Source organism: Sus scrofa, chromosome 17, assembly GCF_054392235.1.
Source record: "Sus scrofa isolate SSC_HxYL_T2T_F1_AM1 chromosome 17, Sscrofa_HxYL_maternal_Yorkshire_Landrace_v2.0, whole genome shotgun sequence".
Taxonomy (NCBI): Eukaryota; Metazoa; Chordata; class Mammalia; order Artiodactyla; family Suidae; genus Sus; species Sus scrofa.
The window spans coordinates 18,625,043-18,647,622 of record NC_139399.1 but is presented as its reverse complement, the minus strand read 5'-3'; the positions used below and the strand labels follow the sequence as shown (position 1 = coordinate 18,647,622).

The following is a 22,580-nucleotide window of genomic DNA, read 5'->3' as shown; positions in this document are numbered from 1 at the left end:
GCATGTATAAATTCCAGGGCCAGGGATCAAATTCATGCCACAGTTGGAACCTCTGCCATGCTGCAGCAATGGCATATCCTTAACCCACTGTGCCACATGGGAACTTCCAGGAAAATTCTTTTTTTTGTTGTTTTTTTTGTTATTGTGGTTTTATTTTATTTTGCTTTTGACCCAGGCCATTGCAGTGACAAATGCTGGATCCTTAACACACTGAGCCATGGGGAACTTCTCTTTGAACATCTTTAAGACAGTTGTTTTAAAATCTTTGTCTAGTATATCTGCCTTTAGTCCTTTTAAGGGACGGTTTCTATTAATTTTTTTTCCTTTGTTTTTGAATGGACTGTACTTTCCTGTATGTGTGCCTTGTGATTTTTGTGTTGAACACTAGACAGTTTAATCTAATAATGTGGTAACTATGAAAATCAGATTCTTCCCCCTTCCCCAGGGTGTGCTGGGTTTTATTGTCGTTGTTTTTTCACTTTGTAGTAGATTGTCTCTGTGCCAAGGATTAGCCTGCAGTGTAAAGTCTTCTCACTTCTTTTCTGAGTCTTTCTAATCTGGGAACACATAATCTCCTTCTAATTTTCTCTGTATATTCGGTTTTTTTGAATGTCCAAGTCTTTAAGTTCTGGTTCCTAATAAAGAAAAAGCAAAAAATGATGGAGTGAAGAAAGGGCTCTGGCCCTTTAAATAGTCTGGCCTTCACTTCAACCAGAAGCGGAAGGGACTTGCAACAGTAAGGGGAAATGCAATAGCAACGGCTGCCACAACTTTGTGGGTACCTCTGGTCAGCTTTCAGAGCACAGATCCCCATTATCTGGGGCACAGGGTCCTTTTAGTCCACCCTAGCTCCCACAAGCTGTGTTCAAGCTGCACTGCCTCCTGCCATGTGTCTGGGGTGGGGGTATCTAACTGCTGCTGAGCTAAGGGCTAAAACTGACTAACACTGACCACAATTTGCTCCTAAGAATTCCATCAGAAGTTGCAAGCCTTCAACAGACTCCAGAGTTCCAAAATATTTGTATTGGACAGATTCTGCCTTTGCAATTGCTGTTTAGGTGGAGAGACAGTTTCCTGGTGCTTCCTTCTCTGCTGTCTTCCCAGAACCACCCACCCCAACCTTCCCACCCCCACCCTACTCAAGGTTGAGCTTTGGCAGAAGTCAAACTTTCAACAGAATTTGGCCAGATTCTTGAGACTGTCTGAAAATAAAAAAAGCATTGTTGTATATGAATTTGCACCCTGCGGTCTAATGAACCACATGGATTCTCCTGTGCACATTCAGGTATATTTACACATGAAATAAAAAGAGGCTGCCTTGAAGCTCTGCTACAACCCTGCAGGCCTCCTCACTGAGCAAATGCCGAGAGCCTTAATAGCTAAACAAAGAGCCCTGGTTCCAATCTGACCTGATTCTCAGCTTCTGCTCCTGTCCATCTGCTGCTAATGTGATTCCTCACCATCTGTCCTGGGAATGGCTTTCCCCCCTTTGCAGGACTCTGCTCCTTCCTGGAGGTCTGCAGCGCAGGAGGGACTATTACCCGCTCCTTTTGGATGATGGACTAACACGCTGAGTAGAACACAGGGTGAAAATTGTGCCCTCCTGTAACTGATCAGAAGCCTTCCCAGAGTGGATTCCCCACTCATATCCTCCACCTGCCTTTTAATCTATAGAAAAACTTTAGTCGAAGAATCAATTGAATCAGAGAAGTGAGAAAATACAGAGAAAGAGGAAAAGTCAAGCAAGACAGAACGATAATAGTTTAGTCATTCAACAAAGCCAAGGATCTTGAGTTAATTCTTCTTGGAGGACTATATATACTATATATACTATTCTGAGCCATGTCCTTGGAGCTGTTTTGCATGTGTTGAAGCCCCACTGGGGGAAAGAAGTCAACTGTGCGCTGCCCACAAGCACATAGACCCCACATGGGAACCAGAAGGTTGATGATGCTGACTCCCAATGACGTCATCACCCACCAATCAGGAAAACATCCATGAGGTGATCACACCCTGCTCCTCAAACACGATAAGACTCATTACTTCACTACCCCCTCCGGGTGGGGGGGGGCATGTCCTTGAGGCCTGATATTTTCCCCTCTTTGCCTGGCAATTAAAGCTACTTTTTCTGTTTCCTCCAACTCTGTGCATTTCTATTTGGCACCGGTGTTCAGAGACAGCTGAGATTCTGGCAAGACTCCCTTCACGCCTCTCACATACTTACTGATAGGTTCCCTGGAGGACGGTGACAGACCCCCTCCTCCCCGCAGTGTGGCTCTTCACCTTGGAGACCTGCTATGGACATGGGTATGGTCAGGCACAAGATTTACCCCTTTTCTAAAATGTGGATGCTCAAGTTGGGCAGCAAGAAACAACAGCCTGGGGAAAAAAACCGCCTGCATAGATTAACCCCCTACAAGGATTAACTGCCTTCTGGCACGGGACTTGACCCCCTATCCCTCCCTTGACCTTCCCCTCCTCCTTCTCCATTGTTCCTGCCACAAGTTTCCGCCAAAACTCCAGCCACAGATTCCTGCAACGGATCATTTATAAGCCTAGCATCTCCTCACAGTCGGTGCTGGCGCCATCTTGAGCTCAGTCCATCTACTATAGAGGCCTTAAAAAGTGTCTCTTGCTTTACCAACTTGGCCTTGCCCGTCCTTCCTCAGCAAACCTAATACTTACCTTTGACCTGGTGGGAGTTCAACACACTACAGTCTCACTCTCTGGTTAAATGGTTTTTGTGTGTGTGTGTGTGTGTGTGTGTGTGTGTGTGTGTGTGTGTGTCTTTTTAGGGCCGCACCCATGGCATATGGAGGTTCCCAGGCTAGAGGTGTAATCGGAGCTGTAGTTGTCGGCCTACGTCAACTACACCAAATCTGAGCCTTGTCTGCGAGCTGCACCACAGCTCACAGCAACACCAGATCCTCGACCCACTGAGCAAGGACAGGGATCGAACCCACAACCTCATGGTTCCTAGTCGGATTCCTTTCCACTGCACCACGACAGTTAAATGTTTTTATTCTGCCCCCTCATTGATCCTGTACATAGAGTGTGTGCCCTCCAGCGTCACCTGCTGATAAACACAGGCCCACGTGCAAGTCATTCCCTGCAAAGCACCCATCTCAAAGCGTCTGTGTAAACAACTGCTCTACACAAGTGAAGATTTTTTTTCCCTCAGAAAAGAAAAACTTGTCCTTAAAAGAAATGTGAGAAGTACACAAAAAGAGGGGAAAAGGTGTCACTATTAATTTCACCACTGTTAACAGCTGAAATACTGTATTAAGTTTAAAGATTCAGAAAAATATGGAATAATTCTATCACTCCCTAAAATCTCACATGTTACTATTTTGTCATAAAAGGTCTACAGAGACCTTTACTTTTGTAAAATAAATAGAAGAGTACAAAGAAAGCTGAGGTGGCTTTTCTTCCTTCATGGGTCCTGTTCCCCGCCCTCCCCAGAGGGGGTGGGGGATGGGCTGGGATGGGAGGAGGAATGCGGGACTAGGTAAAGCACACAGGAGTCCTGCACAGCCAGCGAGGAAGCCAAGCTTTGGGCAGCGTGTTGGCTCCAAGGGGAGTCACCTTGACCCTGGACTCAGCGTGTCTGTCCTGAAGGCCAGCAAAGCGTGGAGTTCCATTTCCCACTTAACATTGCTTAAGCTCCTTTCCCAGGGCTTGGGATAAAAGCCATATGGGGAACAAAAGGGAGATCTGGGTTGGAGCTCGGACCACCAGGGAGCTCCCCGCTGGCTCTGTTCCCGGTACAAGGGTAGCTGGCATCAGAGACTCACGCCAGGTCTCTGTGGGGTGGTTGCCATGGACATGAATAGGCCACATCAGAATTCTGGGGGCAGACACGATTTTAAACGGAAAGTTCCCCTCTGAACTGAGCGTGGGCACCTCGGCTTGAGCGTTCACACAGCTTTCCCGACCCTTGGCCCACCCGGAAGTTGTCTTCCCTGACCCTTGACCCACCCGGAAGTCCACCCCCCCCCGCCCTCCTAAGCATCACCTCCTGGCTTCGCTTCCTGGTGGAAGGCACACCTGGGAGCCTGGTCTCTCCCTGGAAAACGCAAAGGGGGCGGCGTTGCCTGGAAACGTGGTGGTGTCTGCTGTGCTGTCCTAAGAGGAAAGACACTGTGGGGGACCCTGAGGCCACTGCATTCTTTTTCTGGGCAGCCCCATCTAGCTCCAATTTGGGACGCTTCCGCTTACGAAACCAGGCACAACTCCGATGGGGGTGTTTCCAGCGCTTGGCCTTTGCTGAGCGTGGCGGTAAGTGGTTCAGCAGCGCATTTGCCAACAGCCTGTTGTTTTGAGAAACTCAAGTTCATTTTAGCTGGCAGCCGGTGTGTTATTGTCCCGTGGGGAGGGTGTCAAAAGGCCGCACTTTTTCTTATGGAATTATCCTCTAAATTTAAACCAATTTAGTGAAAAAAGACACCTGAATGATCAAACTCTCAAAAGCTTAAGAAACCAGCTTTTATTCTGGGCCACGTGACTCACCCACCCAGGCTCATGACATGTATAAAAGTCACAGTGCCTATGGCGCTGCCATTGAATTCCTTTGCATTTTGGTCTTTTCAAGTGAGAAACTGAAATGTCCAATGTATTATTATTAAAATACATCTTTTGGAGTTTCCTTTGTGGTGCAGCGGAAATGAATCCTGCTGGTGTCCACGAGGATGCGTGTTCGATCCCTGGCCTTGCTCAGTGGATTGGGGATCCAGCGTTGCTGTGAGCTGTGGTGTGGGTCACAGATGTGGCTCAAATCTGGTGTTGCTGTGGCTGTGGTGTAGACTGGCAGCTGTAGCTCTGATTTGACCCCTAGCCTGAGAACTTCCATATGTCTCAGGTATGGCCCTTAAAAAGGGCAAAAAAATAATAATAAAATAAAATACATCTTTTTCGTGGATGATTGCTTATATGACAGTAATTTATTTGTAACTACTTTAGACAGCACTTTACCGTTTTGAAATTACGTACACATACTCTCAACTGCTTGTTTTGATTTTTGGCTTCTGCTGCCTGCTTGTAAAAAACTGGACTCTGCAGCAGCCCCTAGTTTAACCGCCGGTGTCCTGTTCTTTGTGGACCTGCTTTTGGAGCTGATCTTCTTTTCAGAAAGACGAGAGCTTTCTTTCACAGCTCTGGAACACAGTGTCCGGGGGTGGGTGATTGAACCACGTGAAATTGCTGTTTTTGTAAGTCAGTAATATTGAGTTACTGGTAACTTCATATAGTACAACCTTATATTTTGATCTAAGCAAAATTTACCAGCCTAAATTTGTGCCATTCACTGAAAGTTCACCTTGTCTGAATCCTTCTTTGGTGGGTTTTGAGAAAGTGAAAACTGTTCCAAATGCTTTAAAAGTATTAGCTCCTTGGAGTTCCTGCTGTGGCACAGTGGGTTAAGAATCCAGTTGTTGCAGCTTGGCTTACTGTGGAGGTGTGGGTTAGATACCTAGCCCAGTGCAGTGGGTTAAAGGATCCAGAATTGCCACATCTGTGGAGTAGGTTGCAGCTGTAGCCCGGATTCATCCCCTGGCTTGGTAACTTCCGTATGCTGTGGGTGTGGTCATAGTTTATTTTATTTTGATTTTTATTTATTTTTATTTTAAATGATTTTTATTTTTTCCATTATAACTGGTTTACAGTATTCTGTCAATTTTCTACTGTACAGCAAGGTAATGCAGTCACACATACACATATACATTCTTTTTTTTTTTTTTTTTTGGTCTTTTTTGTCTTTTTGTCTTTTGTTGTTGTTGTTGTTGCTATTTCTTGGGCCGCTCCCGCGGCATATGGAGGTTCCCAGGCTAGGGGCTGAATCGGAGCTGTAGCCACCGGCCTACGCCAGAGCCACAGCAACTCGGGATCCGAGCCGCATCTGCAACCTACACCACAGCTCACGGCAACGCCGGATCGTTAACCCACTGAGCAAGGGCAGGGACCGAACCCGCAACCTCATGGTTCCTAGTCGGATTCGTTAACCACTGCGCCACAACGGGAACTCCCACATATACATTCTTTTTCTCACATTATCATGCTCCATCATAAGTGACTAGATATAGTTCCCAGTGCTATACAGCAGGATCTCCTTACCTATCCATTCCAAAGGCAAGAGTTTACATTTATCAACCCCAAATTCCCAGTCTATCCCCCCTCCCCCCCACCCCCTTGGCTACCACAAGTCTGTTCTCCAAGTCCATGATTTTCTTTTCTGTGGAAAGTTTCATTTGTGCAGCCATAATTTAAAAGAAAAAAAAGATGAGCCCCTTTAAGACTCACCATAAACTCCTGACATGGAGCAGTCTCATTAGCCACCTGTCACAGGGGAGGAAACTGAGGCCCAGCACATTCTATCATGGTCTCACTAGCTAGGGTGTGGCCAGCTGTGGGCCTGGGCAGTCCGGATCTAAAGCCTGGGCCTTTGATTCTGCTATAGGGCCTTCTCACCCAAGGAAACCAGAGAATGAAGAGCCAATGGGAGTGTGCAGGGTCAAGGAAAAATGTCTTGCATGCATCTCCAGACGGGTTTGGAATTTTCAGCTGAAACTAAAGGTAAACCTCACTAACATGGCTTAAACCATAGGAAATATATTAGTTGCCTAATAACTCTGGAGACTGGGCAGCAGCAGGGTTAGTTTATAGGACAATATCATCATAGGCCAAATTGCCTCTGTCTTTTTTTTTTGTCCTTTTAGGGCCTCACCTGAGGCACATGGAGGTTCCCAGGCTAAGGGTCTAATTGGAGCTGTAGCCGCTGGTCTATGCCAGAGCCACAGCAACGCGGGATCCGAGCTGCATCTGCAGCCTACACCACAGCTCACGACAACGCCGGATCCTTAACCCACTGAGCAAGGCCTGCAACCTCATGGATCCTAGTTGGATTTGTTTCCACTGCACCATGATGGGAACTCCATAAACAGTATTGTTTTCTAATTTCGGGGGTGGGGGGGGTTGTTGGTTTGTTTTTTTTTTTTTTTTTGCTTTTTAGGACCACACCCGAAGCACATGGAGGTTTCCAGGCTAAGGGTCCAATTGGAACTACAGCTGCCAGCCTACACCACAGCCATAGCAACATGGGATCCGAGCCACATCTGTGACCTACAACACAGTTCATGGCAACGCCAGATCCTTAACCCACTGAGCAAGGCCAGGGATCGAACCCACAACCTAATGGTTCCTAGTCAGATTCATTTCCACTGCGCCACAAGCTGCCTCTGTCTTTATGCTCTGCCATCTTCCACACACTGGCTTGTTCACTAGGCTGATTCTCCTTGTGGGCCCCAAATGGCTGCAGGGGTTCCAGACTCTGAGTATCAGCAACAACTTCCAGGTAGAAAGAGGGAATCCACCTGTCTTGTGTCCCATTTTAAGACTGAGGAGGAGTTCCAGTTGTGGCCTGGCGGGTTAAGGAGCCAGTGTTGTTTCTGTGAGGATGGGGGTTCAATCCTGCAGCAAAGGTTGCAGATGCAGCTCAGATCCACTGTTGCCATGGCTTTGGTGTAGGCCTCAGCTGCGGCTCCAATCAATTTGAACCCTAGCTGGAGAACCTTCATATGCCTTGGGTGTGGCCATAGCACGAAAAAAAAAAAAAAAAAAAAGGCTGAGGAAATCCTTCCCAGGGTCCTCAGTAGACTTCTGACATCTCATGGTCTCACAACCATGCTTAAACCAATAATTCAGCAAAGGGAATGACAGCACCATGATTGGGTTAGAGAAAATTAAGGTTTCCCTTTGGGGCTGGAGGGGGCCCTAAGCTGCTCTAAGGTCAAGGTCACGTGGAGAAGGGGGAGACAAAGCAGGGGGTCTTGTTAGAGGGAGGAAGTGGGGATTGGCTCCACAGGTATGTTCAGAATTGGGCTGTAGAAAATTGGGCCAAAAGATTGGAATTGGCCTGAGCTGGAGCCAGAATGAGAACCAGTGTGAATAAGTGAGGAGAGCTTAGGCAAGTCCAACAGCCTTGAGTAATCATGACTAATTTTATTGGATTGGTCGATATGTGATACGTAGGGTGCAGAGGAATATTTTAGCACAGTGATTATCAAATCTTTGGTATGTATTATTCATTTTTAAAAAATCATTACATAGTAATACAAATGACATTTCTTTTTCATTTTCTTTTCTTTTTCTTTTTATGGCCCCACCTGCAGCCTATGGAAGTTCCCAGGCTAGGGGTTGAATCGGAGCTGTAGCCACTGGCCTACGCCAGAGCCACAGCAACACGGGATCCGAACTGTGTCTGTGACATACACCACAGCTCATGGCAACACCAAATCCTTAACCCATTGAACTGAGGCCAGGGATCAAACGTGAAACGTCATGGTTACTGGTCAGATTCATTTCCACTGAGCCATGATGGGAACTTCCATATTCTTTGATGCTATGTCAAAACTTGACCTGTGATAGTATTTAAAGGTTACTGGCAATGTGGGAGCAGTAACCATAATAATGAACCTTTCATACTCTGTTATATTAAAATCCACTGGTCTGTTTGACATTTTGAATGGATATTTTATTCATGAATATTTTTATAACATCACATATTTTTTTCATTTGTAAAATATCAGTTATCGAATTATGCAGATCTTCTAAGTGTTGACGTATTTCAAACGATACAAAAGAGTTCATTAATGCCATCACCTATCCTATAAGGAAAGTCATGGGAAGCTGTCAAACTCATGGTGGTGAATTCAAATGTTACAGTATCCTAATTTTCCCCTGAAAGTTCTGTCTTATCATTGACAAGAAAGGAAAAAAAAGGCAGTTGTTTTCCTTGAAATGAAGGGCTTACTCTGTTTGTTTCTAACACAATGTCAGCCAAATACCCAAGCCTGAAAAATCGTGATTTGTCTGTTTTCTTTCCAAAAAATGAGGTTGCATGACAAAAAAATTTCCTGTCGTGGTGCAGCGGTAACAAACCTGACTAGTATCCATGAGGACTTGGGTTCCATTCCTGGCCGTGCTCACTGGGTTGAGGATCCAGCATTGCCGTGGGTTGTGGTGTAGGTTGCAGATGCGGCTCAGGTCCTGTGTTGCTGTGGCTATGGTGTAGGCTGGCAGCTGCAGCTACAGTTCAACCCCTAGCCCAGGAAGTTCTATATGCTGCAGGTTTGGCCATAAGAAGACAAATAAATAAAGTTGATAAACTTCTTGTCACGTTAACTAAGAAAATAGAGAGGATGCAAATTACAAATGGCAGAAATGACAAGGAGGACATTATTAAAGATCTCATGGACATTAAAAAAAAGGAATAATGAGAAGATATTATGAACAACTCTATGCTCACAGATTTGATAACCTAGATGAAATGGGCCAGTTCCTCAAAAGACACATCTGCTAGGACTCACAAGAAGAAATAGACTATCTGATAGGCCTATATCTATTAAGGACATCAAATCAATAATTAATGATCTTCCAAAACAGAAAGCACCAGGCACAGAGGGGTATGCTGGTGAATTCTACCAAACAGTTAATTACACTAACTGCTTACAATCTCTTTCAGAGGACAGAAGCAGAGGAAATACTTCCTAACCTATTCTATGAGGCTAGAATTACCCTAATACCAAAACCATCGCATCAAATAGGCTAAAAACAAAAACAAACAAAAAAAACACAAGGCGTATTAATACATGCAAGAAAATATTTAACAAAATCAGTTACCCACTCATGATTAAAAATTCTCAGTAAACTAGGAACAGAGGACTACTTCCATAGGCTGAGGGTATAGCCCTGAAAAGACAAAACGAAAACAAAAGTAGCTTGTTTAGCTCACAACTGAAACAGTTGGTGACTGAGACAACCATCATACTTCAGTCCACAACACAAATGCTCCCAGTTTTATCAGGGAGAATTTTTTTTTTCTTTTGTCTTTTTGCCATTTCTTGGGCCACTCCCGCGGCGTATGGAGGTTCCCAGGCTGGGGGTCGAATCGGAGCTGCAGCCACTGGCCTAGGCCAGAGCCACAGCAACGCAAGATCCCAGCTGCGTCTGCGACCTACACCACAGCTCACGGCAACACCGGATTCTTAACCCACTGAGCAAGGCCAGGGATCAAACCCGCAACCTCATGGTTCCTAGTTGGATTCGTTAACCACTGCGCCACGATGGGAACTCCAGGGAGAATTTTTAACACAATGTGTATTCAAGGAGTTGAGATCTAATGAAATTAGCAACCTTTCCAGGTTTATCAAGGACTTTCCTAAGTGAAACTGGTTGTTGCTTTTTTTTTTTTTTAACTGCCTGGTGAGGAATACAGAGACAGTGCAATTTAATGCCACTGCCTCAATTCATGCTAAGGTGCCAGCAATTTTCCTCACCTTGGCTTTTGTATCACCGGTGCAAATGTCAACAGACCTGTTCCAGGATAAGCCATAAGCCTCAGGAAAGTTATTCAACACCTTGTGTTTCTTGCCAGGCAACATGTTTGTTGTCAGAAAAAGTTATTCAGCTCTTGGTGTTCATTACCAGGTGTTCCCCTGCAAAGATCTTCGGGGTTTCATCATTCAGGGCTGATGATGGATCAAAACATGCAATATAGCCAAGCCAACCACATCTGTGGATTGTCCCATTGGTAAAGCAAATATGTGATTTCTACAGATGAGATTAACTCATTTATCACTCTAGTCCAGACTTTAATGCAACAAGTTACCGTGCCTTTGGAAAGTGGCACTGCCGTGATTTCCTGACTTCATTCAGCCTCGTCAACTGTGAAGGTTTTTTAAGACTTTCAACAACCGTGTGCACTTCTTCAGCCAACATAGTAAGATAACTTCCTCTGTAAGCTGTTTGGGAGGTCTTTCTCATTTCTGAAAGAATTCCATAAGAAATAACTTTTAGCTTTTAGAAGGCTCATCACACTTACATTTAAAATATTTAGTTCCGGAGTTCCCGTCGTGGCGCAGTGGTTAACGAATCCGACTAGGAACCATGAGGTTGCGGGTTCGGTCCCTGCCCTTGCTCAGTGGGTTAACGATCCGGCGTTGCCGTGAGCTGTGGTGTAGGTTGCAGACGCGGCGCGGATCCCGCGTTGCTGTGGCTCTGGCGTAGGCCGGTGGCTACAGCTCCGATTCGACCCCTAGCCTGGGAACCTCCATATGCCGCGGGAGCGGCCCAAGAAATAGCAACAACAACAACAACAACAAAAAAGACAAAAGACAAAAAAAATAAATAAATAAAATATTTAGTTCCTTCTGTAAATGCTGAGTGTCTAGTCTCCAAGAGGTACTACAACATAATTGCCATCATAATCCCCTTTCTTTTAATTACTAGACTTTATTTTTTACAGCAATTTTAGGTCTTTTAGGTCCACAGCAAGCTTGAGCAGAAATTACAGACAATTTCCATATACCCCATGTGCACATATACTCAGCCTCCCCAACTAGCTATCTCTGGAATTAGAGTGGTTCATTTGTTACAGTTGATGAAAACTATGTGTCATTATCACCCAAAGTCCATAGGGTTTACTCTCGGTGCTGTACGTTGTATGGGTTTTTTTGTTGTTGTTGTTGTTGTTTGGCTTTTTTTTAAGGCCACACATGTGGCATATGGAAGTTCCCAGGCTAGGGGTTGAATCAGAGCTGCAGCTGCCGGCCATAGCCACAGCAACGCCAGATCTGAGCCTTATCTGCAACCTACACCACAGCTCATGGCAATGCCTGATCCTTAATCGAGGCCAGGGATCAGACTCACATCCTCATGGATACTAGTCAGGTTTGTTACCACTGAGCCACAAAGGGAACTGTTGTATGGATTTTGATAAAAGCAAGTGTCATGTATCCACCATTGTAACATCATTCAGGATAGTTTCACTGCCCTAAAAATCCTCTATGCTCTACTAATTCATTCCTTGACAACCCCCCACAACCTCACTCCTGGCAACTTCTCATCTTTTCCCTGCCTCCATAGTTTTGTCTTTTCCAGACTGTCATATAGTTGGAATCATACAGTAGGTAGCCTTTTCAGATTGGCTTCTTTCATTTTGGAATATGCATTTAAGTTTCCTGCATGTCTTTGCATGGCTCGACGGCTTATTTCTTTTTAACACTGAACAGTACTCCATTGTCTGGATGTACCACAGTTTATTTATCCATTCATCTATTGAAGGACAACTTGGTTGCTTCTGCATTTCAGCACTTAATGGATAAAGCTGCTGTAAACAACCACTGAAGGTTTTCATGTGGATAGGTCTTCACTTCATGAGGGTAGATACCAAGGAGTGCCACTGTTGGCTTATGTAGTAAGGATATGTTTAGCTTTGTAAGAAACAACCAAACTGTCTTCCAAAGTGGCCATACCATTTTGCATTCCCACCAGCCATGGACAAGACTCAACATCTTTGCCAGCATTTCATTTCTTTTGGATTCTGGCCACTATAACAGGTTTGTAGTAGTATCTCATTTTTGGGGGGGTCCTTTTTAGGGTCACACCTGAGGCATATGGAAGTTCCTAGATGAGGCATCGGATCCGAGCTCTAGCTGCTGGCTTACACCACAACCACAGCAACTCCAGATCTGAGCTGCATCTTCGACCTACACCACAGCTTACAGCAACGCCAAATCTTTAACCCACTGAGTGAGGCCAGGAACCAAACCCAAGTCCTCATAGATACTATTCGGGTTCTTTTCTGCTGAGCCATGACTGGAACTCCAGTACCTCCTTGTTTTAATTTGCAATTCCCTAATAACATATGATTTTGAACATCTTTTTTTGTATGCTTACTTGCTATCTGTAAATCTCCTTTTTCTTTTTTTTTAAGGGCTGCACCATGCCATATGGAGGATCCCAGGCTAAGGGTCCAATTGGTCCACTGGCCTATGCCACAGCCACGGCAATGCCAGATCCGAGCTTCATCTGTGGCCTACACCACAGGTTCCTTAACCCACTGATTGAGGCCAGGGATCAAACCCACCTCCTCATGGATACTAGTTGGTTTTGTTTCTGCTGAGCCACAATGGGAACTCCTGTATATCTCCTTTAGTGGGGTGTCTGCCGAGGTCTTTTGCCCGTTTTTAAACTGGGTTGTTTGTTTTCTTATGGTTGAGTTTTAAGAGTTCGTTGTGTATTTCAGAGAACTGTCCTTTATAAGATGTGTCTTTTGCAAATATTTTCTCTCAGTTTGTGGCTTGTCTTCTCGTCTTAATAATGTTTTTCACAGGACAGAAGTTTTTAACTGTAATGAAGTACAGCTTATCAAGTATTCTTTCATAAATCATGTCTTTGATATTGTCTCTAAAAAGTCATCGTCATACCCAAGATCATATTAGGTTTTCTCTTATGATATCATCTAGGAGTTTTATAGTTTTGCATTATATATTTAGGGCTATGCTCCACTTGGGTTTAATTTTTGTGACAGTTGTGAAGTGTCTGTATCTAGATTCATTTATTTGTATGTGAATGTCGAATTGCTCCAGCACCATTTGTGGAAGAGACTATATTTGCTTCATTGTAATGCCTCTGCTCCTTTGTCAAAGATCGGTTGACTATATTTTTGTGAGTCTGCTTCTATGCTGTTTGTTCTATGCCATTGATTTATGTGCTTATTCTTTTACCAATATCACACTGTCTTGATTACTGTAGCTTCAGAGTAAATCTTGAAATAATGTAGTGTCAGTCTGACTTTATTCTTCTTCAATACTGAGTTGGCTCTTCTAGGTCTTTTGTCTCTTCATAAACTTTAAAATCACTTTTCAATATCCACGAAATAACTTGCTGGAACATTGATTGGGGATGTATTGTATCTGTATATCAAATTAGGAGGAACTGATATCTTGACAACATTGAGTTTTCCTATCCATGAACGTAAGAATATCTCTGTCGTTTTAGTTCGTCTTTGATATCTTTCATCAGAGTTCGGTAGTTTTCCTCAAATAGATCTTGTATATATTTTGTTAGAGTTACACTTAGAAATTTCTTTTTTGAAATGGTAATATGTTTTTAATTTCAACTTCCACTTATTCATTGCTGATTTGTAGGAAAGCAATTGGCTTTTGTATAGTAAACCTTTATCCTGATAATATGCTATAATAACTTACTGGTTCAAGATTTTTTGATTGATTCTTTCATACTGTTTATATAGATGATAATGTCATCTACAAACAAAGACAGTTTAATTTCTTCCTTCCCATCTGTATACCATTTATTTCCTTTTCTTGTCTTATTGCTTAGCTAGGATTTCCAGTATGATATTAAGAAGCTGTGATAAGAGGGAATAGCTTTTGCTTTGTTCCTGATCTTAGTAGTAAAACTTTGAGTTTCTCACCATTAAGTGTGATGTTAGCTGTAGGTTCTTTGTATATATTCTTTATCAAGCCAAGGCAATTCTCTATTCCTAGTTGACTGAGAGTTTTTAATCATGAATGGATAACCAATTTTGTTAAATGTTTTCTTGCATGTATTAATATGATCCTGTGATTTTTTTTTTTTTTTAGCCTACTTGATGTGATGGTTTTGGTATTAGGGTAATTCTAGCCTCATAGAATAAGTTAGGAAGTATTTCCTCTGCTTCTGTCCTCTGAAAGAGATTGTAAGCAGTTAGTGTAATTAACTGTTTGGTAGAATTCACCAGCGTACCCCTCTGTGCCTGGTGCTTTCTGTTTTGGAAGATCATTAATTATTGATTTGATGTCCTTAATAGATATAGGCCTATCAGATAGTCTATTTCTTCTTGTGAATCTTAGCAAATGTGTCTTTTGAGGAATTGGTCCATTGCATCTAGGTTATCAAATTTGTAAGCATAGAGTTGTTCATAATATCCTTTTATTATTCCTTTTTTCTTTTTTATGTCCATTAGATCTTTCATAATGTCCTCCTTGGAGTTCCTATCATGGTGCAGTGGAAATGAACCCGACTAGGAACCATGAGGTTTCAGGTTTAATCCCTGGCCTCATTCAGTGGGTTAAGGATCTGGCATTGCCATGAGCTGTTGTAGGTTGCAGACGCAGCTCGGATCTGGTGTTGCTGTGGCTCTGGTGTAGGCCAGCAGCTGTAGTTTCAATTAGACTGCTAGCCTGGGAACCTCCATATGCCACTGATGCAGTCCTAAAAAGACAAAAACAAAACAAAACAAAAAAAAAAGTCCTCCTTGTCATTTCTGCCATTTGTAATTTGCATCCTCTCTTTTTTCTTAGTTCACTTGACAAGAAGTTTATCAACTTTATTTATTTATTTGTCTTTTTATGGCCAAACCTGCAGCATATAGAAGTTCCTGGTCTAGGGGTTGAATTGTAGCTGCAGCTGCCAGCCTATGCCACAGTCATAACATCAGATCCAAGCCATGTCTGTGACCTTCACCACAGCTCATGGCAATGCTGGACCCTTTACCCACTGAGCGGGCTAGGGATTGAACCCACATCTTCATGGATGCTAGTCAGGTTCATTACCACTGAGCCACAACAGGAACTCTGACTTCATTGATCTTTCCAAAGAACCAGATTTAATTGACATTCTCTATTGATTTCCTGTTTTCAATTTCATTGATTTGTGCTCTAATTTTTATTATTTCTTTTCTTCTTCTTACCTTGGGTTTAATTTGCTCTTCTTTTTCTAGTTTCCTAACAGAAACTTAAATGACTGATTTTAGATCTTTCTTCTTCTTTTTTTCTTTTTTAGAGCCACACCCATGGCATATGGAGGTTCCCAGGCTAGGGGTCGAATCAGAGCTACAGCTGCTGGCCTATGCCACAGCCACAGCAATGCAAGATCTGAGCTGTGTCTATGACCTACACCACAGCTCACAGCAACACTGGATCCTCAACCCACTAAGTATGGCCAGGGATCGAACCTGCAACCTCATGGTTACTAGTCGGATTGGGTACCACTGAGCCACAATGGAAACCACTCTTCTTTTCTAATATATGCATTCAATACTAAAAATTTACTTCTAAGCACTGCTTTCCCACTATTTCTTAAATTTTTAATGTTTTATTTTCATTTAGTTCAAAAATTTGAAATTTCTTCTTTGACCCATATGTTATTTTGAAATTTGTGGTTTAGGGAGTTCCCATCATGGCGCAGTGGAAACAAATCCAACTAGGAACCATGAGGTTTCCAGGCGAGGGGTCACATCAGAGCTAGAGCTGCTGGCCTATGCCATAGCCACTGAATTGCTAGATCTGAGCCATGTCTGTGATCTATACCACAGCTCATGGCAATGCCGGACCCTTAACCCACTGAGCGAGGCCAGGGATTGAACCCATACCTGCTGAGCCACAACAGGAACGTTTAATTCATCACTTTTTCTTTCTTGCTTGCTTTTTTTACATTTTTTTGGCCACCCCACTGGCCTTTGGACCTGCGTCCCAATGCTCCTAAGATGCCACCAATTCCATTGCACCACTGTCAGAACTCCCTTAAATATCACTTTTTAACTTCAGTTTCTTCACCTTGGTCTTCTTTGTCTGTACAATGAAAGCTTTAGACTAGATGTCTGATCTCAAAAACCCCTTGCTGTTCTGACCATTTCTGATGCAATAATATGCTGCAAGAAGAGTGAGTTGTATCAGCTCCCAAGAGGACGTGAAAATATGGCCTTAGCCTTTTCTATAGATGTACTAACATCCACACCCTTGAGGCCCTTGGAACAGATCACAGCCCTGCTTGCCTGCATCTGGAGTGCTCGGTTTGGAGACTTGATGAGATCAAGCTCCAGTTTTAACCAAAAAATGTCTGCACTTTTTGGCCTGCAGGAAAAAAAAAAAAAAAAAAGCATAAAAAAACCCTTGATTTGACTAAAATACCAGCAGAGAGGGACACAATCTGTGACCTTGTTAAAGAATTCTGAGACTAAGAGTGGCTAAGGGAGAAATTTGCAAGAACACTGCAGTACTTACTGTTCTCAAGGCTGCCGAAGAAACTTATCAAGGGAAAAAAAAGCAATAACTGGCCTGCAACACTTCAGGTGGGTCCTGCCTAAGAGCCCAACAGAGAAAAAAATGTATAAATTATAGGCAGTTGCAAAGTATAGTGGAAGAAAAGACAGACATTTCAACAGTAATCACAAAAACATAAAATAGCTAGAAATAAACTTACTAATAAATGTGCAGCCTTTACAAAGAAAAACTTTAAAGAAAAAATTTAAAATTACTTTTGAACACAAAAACTGATAGTTGGGAAGACTCAATGTAAAGATATCAAGTCTCCCTAAGCCTATCTATAAATTTAACCTAAGTTCAATAAACTTTTTATTTATTTGTTTATTTTTTACTTTTTAAATTTTTTTGCTTTTTAGGGTTCACCCATGGCATATGGAATTTCCCAGGCTACAGGTCGAATTGGAGTTGTAGCTGCCAGCCTAGGCCACAGCCACAGCAACTCAAGATCTGAGCCTTTTCTTTAAACTACACCACAGCTCACAGCAATCCCAGATCCTTAACCCACTGAGCAAGGCCAGGGATTGAACCCACATCCTAATGGATATTAGTCAAATTAATTTCCACTGAGCCACAATGGGAACTCCCCAATTAAACTTTTTAAATGAGTGTTAAAATTTAAGAAGTTGAGGAGGTCCCGTTGTGGCTCAGTGGAAACCAATCTGACTAGTATCCATGAGGATGCGGGTTCAATCCCTGGCCTTGCTCAGTGTGTCTGGGCTCCAGCATTGCCATGTGCTGTGGTGTAGGTTACAGACATAGCTTGGATCTGGCATTGCTGTGGCTATGGCATAGGCCAACAGCTCTAGCTCTGATTTGACCCCTAGCTGGAAACTTCTGTATGCCACACCTGTGGCCCTAAAAAGACAAACAAACAAACAAACAAAAAACAAATATAGCTCCTTAGCCTGGGAACTTCCAGATGCCTTAGGTGCAGCCCTAAAAAACAAACAAAAAAATTGCCAATTGACAAGTTGAGCCTAAACTTTGTATGAAAAGACAGAAGTTCTCTAATGGCTCAGTGGGTTAAGGATCCAGTGTTGTCACTGCTGTGGCTCGGGTCTATCGATGGCCCAGGTTCTATCCATGACCTGGGAACTTCTGCATGCCTAAAGCACAGCCAAAACAAAACAAAAGAGAAAGAAAAAGACAGTTACGATTTTATCTATATGTGGAATCTGTGAAGCAAAACAAATGAACAAGCAAAATAGAGATAGCATTAGATACAGAGAAGAAACAGGTGGTTGCAAAGAAGAGGAGGATGAAGGAGGAAAGAAACAGGTGAGGGAGATTAAGAGGTACACACTTCAGTTACAAAATAAAAGAGGAGTTCCCATCGTGGCTCATCTGTAACAAACCCAACTAGTATCCATGAGGATGTGGGTTCGGTCCCTGGCCCCACTCAGTGGGTTAAGGATCCGCTGTTGCCGTGAGCTGAGGTGTAGCTCGCGGACATGACTCATATCTGGTGTTGCTGTGGCTGTGATGGAGACTGACAGCTACAGCTCCGATTTGACCCCTAGCTGGGGAACTTTAGGGTGCAGCCCTAAAAAGACAAAAAGAAAACAACAACAACAACAACAACAAACAAAATAATGGAGCCAAGGGTATGAAATGTACAACATGGGGGAATATAGTCAATAATTATGTAATATCTTTGTGTGGTGACAGATGGTAACCAGACTTCGGATCCCTTTGAAATGTATAGAAATACCCAGTCACGACGTTGTATGCCAGGAACGACATGGTACTGTAGGTCAATTATACTTCAGAAAACAAACTCATAGAAAAGGAGATCAGACTTCTGGGTACCAAAGGCAGGGGTAAGGGGAGAGGGAATTGGATGATAACTGTCCAAAGGTACAGACTCCCACTTAGAAGATAAATAAGTACCAGGGTGTAATGTGCAGCATGACTAATATAATTAGCACTGTTGTTTGTTGTCTATGAAAGTTGTGGAGAGAGTAAATCCCAAGAGTTCTCATCAGAAGGAAAATACATTTTTTTCTTTTGTATCTATATGAGATGATGGATGTTCATTAAACTTGTGTGGTAATCATTGCAAGATATACATGAGTCAAACAGTTATACTGCACACCTTAAACTTATCCAGTGTGCGCCTCATTTATATCCCAATAAAACTGGAAGAAAACAATAAATAAGATTTACCACTAAGGAGTTCCAGTTGTGGTTCACTGTGGTGTTTATAAATTTTGGAGATTAATCCCTTGTCAGTCAATTCATTTACAAATATTTTCTCCATTCTGTGGGTTGTCTTTTTGTTTTGTTAAGGGTTTCCTTTGCTGTGCAGAAACTTTTAAGTTTAATTAGGTCCCATTTGTTTATTTTTGCTTTTATTTTCATTACTCTAAGAGGTGGATCTGAGAAGATGTTGCTGTGGTTTATGTCAGAAAGTGTTTGGCCTGTGTTTTCCTCTAAGAGTTTTATAGTGTCTGGTCTTATATCTAGGTCTTTAATCCATTTTGAGTTTATTTTTGTGTATGGTGTTAGAGAGTGTTCTAATTTCATTCTTTTCCATGCAGCTGTCCAGTTTTTCCAGTACCACTTATTGAACAGGCTGTCTTTTCTCCGTTGTATATTCTTGCCTCCTTTGTCATAGTTGGATAGCAGAATTTATTCTAAGTTTAGAGCATGTACAGCCCTCTGTACCACTCCAAGGAGGTCACCAACAAATAAGCAACAAGTCCTGTGAGCCTCAAAAGCACCTTATGGTCCTGCTCTCACCTTCTGAGATAAAAACCAGCAGCTACATCTTCACTTCTGTCTTCAAATCTCATGTGACAAAAATATCCCCCATGGTCCACCCTCACAGGAAATGTATGTGACAGCAGACTGTGAAGCCCCTGGTTCAGCCTAATCAAGGTGACACATTTCAAAACCATCACCACTGAATGACCTGTGGTCAGAGTTTCCTATCCCAGCATTGTTAAAGCAAAATACTGTAAATAACCTTTGTAGCTGTCACCAAGTGTCTGGTTAAACAAATTATTGTCATCTGTAAATTAAAATACTGTGCAATCATTAAAAAGAATGAAAAAGCTCTTGATTTACATGACACAATCTCTAAAATATTGTGTCAATTGAAAAAGGGAGTTGAAACCAGAGGCTTATTTATTTTATGAAATTTGCTGGGCCAGGGATTGAATCCAAGCTGCAGCTGTGACCTATACCTCAGCTGCAGCAATGCTGGATTTTTAACCCACTGCTCCAGGCACGAGAGAGAACCCAGACCTCCCCAGTGGCCCAAGGCACTACAGTTGGATTTTCTTTTTTTCTTTTTTTTTGGTTTTCAGGGCCGCGCTGCAGCATATGGAAGTTCCCAGGCTAGGGGTCACATTGGAGCTGCAGCTGCAGGCCTACACCACAGCCACAGCAACGTGGGATCCCAGTCATGTCTGTGACCCACACCACAACTCACTGGCAACACTGGATCCTTAACCCACTGAGCAAGGCCAGGGATCAGACCTGCATCCTCATGGATACTAGTAGGGTTCATAACCCACTGTGCCACAGCAGGAACTCCCAGAGGCTTTTTTTTTTTTTTTTTTTTTTTTTGCCTAAAGAAAATAGGAGCTCCCACTGTGGCTTAGTGGGTTAAAGATCTGACCTTGTCACTGCAGTGGCACAGGTTTGATCCCTGGCCCAGGAACTTTATATGCCCCAGGTGTGGACAAAATAAATAAAATTTTAAAAAATGAACAAATGGAAACAATCAAAAGTGTGTGTGAAAGTTCCCATCGTGTCTCATTGGGTTAAGAACCTGACATAGTATCTATGAGGACGCAGGTTCGATCCCTGGCCTTGCTCAGTGGGTTAAGGGTCCAGCGTTACTCCAAGCTGTGGCACATGTCACAGGTGGAGCTTGGACCCCACATTGCTGTGGCTGTGGCTGTGGCTGTGGCTTAGGCCTGCATCTGCTGCTCCAATTCCACCCCTCACCCGGGAAGTTCCATATGCTGCAGGTATGGCCATAAAAAGCAAAAATAAATAAATAGAATTTTTAAAAATAAACAAATGGAAATGATCAAAAGGGTGTGTGTATAATATTCCGTATGTACCTGGCACAGTGTTAAGTATTATCAGAACCACACAGATAACTCCAACCTGGAGCAGCTCCTGCCCTGAAGGACTTAAGAGTTCTCCTGGGTTTTGTTTGTTTGTTTTTGTCTTTTTGTCTTTTGTTGTTGTTGGTTGTTGTTGTTGCTATCTCTTGGGCCGCTTCCGTGGCATATGGAGGTTCCCAGGCCAGGGGTCTAATTGGAGCTGTAGCCACTGGCCTACGCCAGAGCCACAGCAATGCGGGATCCAAGCTGCGTCTGCAACCTACAACACAGTTCACGGCAACACCGGATCGTTAACCCACTGAGCAAGGGCAGGGACCGAACCCGCAACCTCATGGTTCCTAGTCGGATTCGTTAACCACTGCGCCACGACGGGAACTCCCTCTCCTGGGTTTTAAATGTCAATGTCCTGCCAGGTTCTGGAGACCACTTCCTTTCTCACTCCTGGGTAGTCCCATCCACTCTCATAGATTTAACAATCTACATGCTAATTGACCCAAACACATCTCTAACCTTGGGGTCTCTCCTCAGCTTGTAGTTCATTTTGACAAGAGTGGTTCCCACAAATACTACAGACACTCCCCAAATCAAATCAGTCCTCTTTCCCACTCCCAAAGATAGCCCCTGAAGCCCCAAACCTGATCTTCCTCCCAAATTTCCTATCTTAAGGGGTTCATCATTCTGTGCTTTACTTTTTTTATTTTTGGCTATGCCTTCAGCATGTGAAAATTCCTGGGCCAGGGATGGAACATGCAACACAGCAGTGACCCGAGCCACAGCAGTGACAAGGCCAGATCCTAACCCACTGAGCCACCAGGGAACTCCCTCATTCTGTGCTGCAGTGTTATTAAAACAGAAGAGTTAATTTCGACAGGTCCATTTTTTTCTGTTTTTGCTTGAATGCTAAGAAAGCCTTTTTCTGGAGTTCCCGTCGTTGCTCAGTGGTTAATGAATCAGACTAGGAACCTTGAGGTTGCAGGTTCGATCCCTGGCCTTGCTCAGTGGGTTAACGATCTGGCGTTGCCGTGAGCTGTGGTGTAGGTTGCAGATGCTGCTTGGATCCCGCATTGCTGTAGCTCTGGCGTAGGCTGGTGGCTACAGCTCCAATTCGACCCCTAGCCTGGGAACCTCCATATGCTGCAGGAGCGGCCTGAGAAAATAGCAAAAATCCAAAAAAAAAAAAAAAAAAAAGAAAGCCTTTTTCTGTTTCTAAATCACATAAAAATGTGTCTGGGTTTTCTTCTATTTCTTTTATGCTTTAATTACATATTTTATCTTAAATTTATTTTGGTATGAGGTAGGGATCTAACATCCAATACCACTTACTAAAAAAAAAAAATCATCCTTACTCTTTATTTGCTTGAATAAGTTTTCAGCTGATCCTCTGGATTTTCCAGAGAGTTAATGTAACTAGTGAAACTTTTACTCTCCAACATTTATGCCACTTGTATTAGTCAGAACTTTTTGGTTCCCCTACAATGGAAATCCAACTTAAAGTGTCGGGGTTTTGGTTTGTTTCTTTGTTCGTTTGTTTGTTTTGCTTTTTAGGGCTGCACCCATGGCATATGGAAGTTCCCAGGCTAGGGGTCAAATTGGAGCTACAGCTGCTGGCCACAGCCAC

At 43.2% G+C, this 22,580-nt stretch overlaps 1 long non-coding RNA gene across 2 annotated transcripts in view; it reads left to right on the top strand.

Annotated features, from left to right (window-relative positions):
* The first annotated feature begins 4,013 nt into the window (after positions 1 to 4,013).
* LOC110257418 (uncharacterized) overlaps positions 4,014 to 22,580 on the top strand; it is a 53,099-nt gene continuing 34,532 nt past the window's right edge. The window contains exons 1-2 of one of the 2 annotated variants that reach the window (XR_014832761.1): positions 4,014 to 4,278; positions 6,452 to 6,567. This is a non-coding gene — a long non-coding RNA (uncharacterized LOC110257418). The remainder of the gene's footprint in view (positions 4,279 to 6,451; positions 6,568 to 22,580) is intronic. The other variant, XR_014832762.1, reaches the window with a different exon arrangement.